The sequence below is a fragment of the Sinocyclocheilus rhinocerous genome, unplaced genomic scaffold (genome assembly GCF_001515625.1).
Source record: "Sinocyclocheilus rhinocerous isolate Xijiao unplaced genomic scaffold, SAMN03320098_v1.1 scaffold1735, whole genome shotgun sequence".
In the NCBI taxonomy this organism is placed as follows: domain Eukaryota; kingdom Metazoa; phylum Chordata; class Actinopteri; order Cypriniformes; family Cyprinidae; genus Sinocyclocheilus; species Sinocyclocheilus rhinocerous.
This window is the reverse complement of record NW_015642868.1, coordinates 519,179-522,661: the sequence shown is the minus strand read 5'-3', so window position 1 is coordinate 522,661 and position 3,483 is coordinate 519,179.

The following is a 3,483-nucleotide window of genomic DNA, read 5'->3' as shown; positions in this document are numbered from 1 at the left end:
TTCAGAATGGAATACCAGCTTAATAACTGTATAGTACCTACTTAGTATGTACTGTAAAACGTCTCCAAAAACAATGTGCTACATTGTTGTCACATGACGTTGCATGTTTAATTCAGCAAGTAGTATGAAGTTATGGTACATTCAAGTCATGAAGGAAAGACTGTATGTATGTGAACACTACCACAAAGTCATAATTACAAGAAACTATCTTTAAGCCCTGAGTTTCCAAGTTTGGGGCATGTCAGTGAGTTTTTACATAGAATTAGCAAAGCAGTATGTACAAAATATTGTAGTACTATACAACAATGAAGGAATATGTAACGATTAAATGCACAGTAACTTACTTATGCGCATTCTTTATTCATCATTTTTTGAAGTAGTTAATAGTTCATTTTTTGTAGAAAAGGTACATCGTCATCTTGCTCAAAACAAAGTGACTTGAACACAACTGACGTCGTAATTACGACTTCCCAACTTGTAAAACAAACATCCCAGGAGGATTTGAACGCACCTTGGAAAAAAAAAAAAATCAATTTTGTAATATTTTTAAATAATACAAAATATATGAAGGTTTGGCACACTGATCAAAAAAGAAATCAACAAACAGAAGGGTCAAAACTGAAGTCACTTCCAGTTCATCTATCACACTCGAAATGGAAGGTCAAGTTGGAAGCATTGCATTGTGGGATACAGTATTCCTCTAAATTTTGACTAATGTTATTAAAATAGCATAAAAGCTATAGCATAAAATTGCACAGCTGTGTAGGAAATCAACTGACTGGGACATTGGTCGATTATGCAGCTTAGCGTCATTATTATGAGATATAAATGTCAAATGCCACTATTGACCAATCAGAATCAAGTCCAGGGAGCAGTGCAATACAAAGAAAATATATGATAGTTCACAAAATGGTTCATAAAGTGGTCTGTGGTTCATACGCTATGAACATTTTGTATCATTCTGAAATACACTGAATTTATGGTTGGATGACAGAATGTATGGTTCTTTCTTACAAAGAAAGAAAAAGAAAGAAAGAAAGAAAGAAAGAAAGACTTACATGGCCATAAAACGAAATAACTCAATTAACTACTGTTCTTTTTACAGAAACATACTGTACATTAACACACACACACGCCCAGTACACACACCTTTTCTCAATGCACTTGTTGGGGAACGGCTACACTACATTCACTTGCAGATTGCAGCGAGGCAGCTGCAAGGTCTTTGTGTGAAGGAGAAGCGTTTCAAATGCAAATCTACACAAGCATCAGGCACTCCATGAGGACGGGAGATCGAGAGCTGTCCGACTTAATAGGTACAGCCTGCCTGGCCAGAACCGTTTAGACAATAGTAGTTTACTCATATAAGAACGGGATGTAAAAATGTGAATGTTTCTTGAAATTCTTTGCTGAACTTGCACAATTAAACACTTGTGAACAATTGGTAACACAATGAAACCCATTCAGAATGGAATACCAGCTTAATAACTGTATAGTACCTACTTAGTATGTACTGTAAAACACAATGCCATTATAAATGTCTCCAAAAACAATGTGCTACATTGTTGTCACATGACGTTGCATGTTTAATTCAGCAAGTAGTATGAAGTTATGGTACATTCAAGTCATGTCGGAAAGACTGTATGTATGTGAACACTACCACAAAGTCATAATTACAAGAAACTATCTTTAAGCCCTGAGTTTCCAAGTTTGGGGCATGTCAGTGAGTTTTTACATAGAATTAGCAAAGCAGTATGTACAAAATATTGTAGTACTATACAACAATGAAGGAATATGTAACGATTAAATGCACAGTAACTTACTTATGCGCATTCTTTATTCATCATTTTTTGAAGTAGTTAATAGTTCATTTTTTGTAGAAAAGGTACATCGTCATCTTGCTCAAAACAAAGTGACTTGATGATGATGATGATGATGAAGGACTTCTGCTGTGTCTTGAAGAGGAGAATGACGTTGCTCTCGTCTGATCACTCCATCCGAGGGACACTGTTAGAGTCAGGCTGAGGTCTGGAGTTACTGTTGCACTTAGTGCGTTTTTGCGCACGAGACACAATAATAAACTCCAGAACGAGAACTGAAAACGTGTTCATGCGAAAAGCCGAGTTATTATTATTACACTTCGCTTCCTCTTAACCTACTGTGCGCGTACGAGCCTGTCGTTCCCTGTAAAACTCTGAATCAAAGTGGACGCAAAGTTCAGAAGCAGGTCCAAACTCTCCACTTCTCCTGGCTGCGCTGACAGGTGTGTAGCAGTAAAGGCAGTGGGCGGGAGGTTGGCACTTGCACGCTGAATCTGATTGGAGCAGAGACCAGCGACGCTCGTTCCTTATTGGCTTATGCGTTCCTTCTTACAACGAAGAACCAATGAGCTCACTGCTGGGGTGGAGTTTAGTTTTGTGTGGAAAACAGGCATTCTGTCTTGGAGCTGTGGAATGTTTTTTTGTTGTCTCATATTTTGAGCAGAGAAAGTGTAGGAGCTTTGTTTATATTCTGGAAATCATTACTTTAATTTTCTTAAAGGTATAGTGAAAAAACAAAACATTCTTTACACAGCCTCATTCCGTTCCAAACCCGTATGACGAACGCAAAAGCTCATGTTGACTCCATCTGTTAAGCTCCATAAATGGCAAAAACATCATGAAAGTAGTCTTTACAAACAGGAAGTTGTTGTATGCAAATTGTGTGAGAAACAGACCAACATTAAAGTCATTATTAACCGAACACCTCCCTTCCTTCCTCATTTGTTCTTGTTCACTCAAAACGGCGTTGGGCCTGATGCTCACTTTGATGCCAATCATAGCAAAATGCTATTAGTCTTAATGACAAAGCACATCCAAATTCACTGACAAATTGACAAAGCACATCCATTTCCATCTAAATTCTCCAAGGGAAGACTGTTGTCATGGGTTCCCTCAGGAATTTCTTTTTGTTTTGTTCTACACCATAAATTACAGCCATAGCTCAAAAGTGAATTGGATGCATGACTGCAATTTATTTTGCAGAACAAAATGTGAAAGTCTCAACAAGTAATGTTAACCACAGATCATATTTTACCATATATTACTCATGAATCCCACCCCCCCCCCCTCGACAAGTAACGATAACCACAGACCATATTTTACGATATATATTACTTGTGATGAATCCCAAAATAGCTATGCACAAAAACAACAGAAATGTCATGAGTCCCATGTCTCGAAATGCGAATTGTCTTTCTGGTCCCCCCCAAAAAAAATAAATGGCTTTATTGTCATGAAAATGTCACAATGCAAAAAAAAAAAAAACTTGTATGGTCCTATAATATAGGTCTAAAATAGGCTTTTCTGGGTGAACTATGACATGTTTGTACACCATTTTTTTTTTACAGTTAGTAAAGATTTGAAACTTGATCTGAAGAGTTTAAAGGGGTCATATGATGCGATTTCAATTTTTCCTTTCTCTTTGGAGTGTTACAAGCTCTTG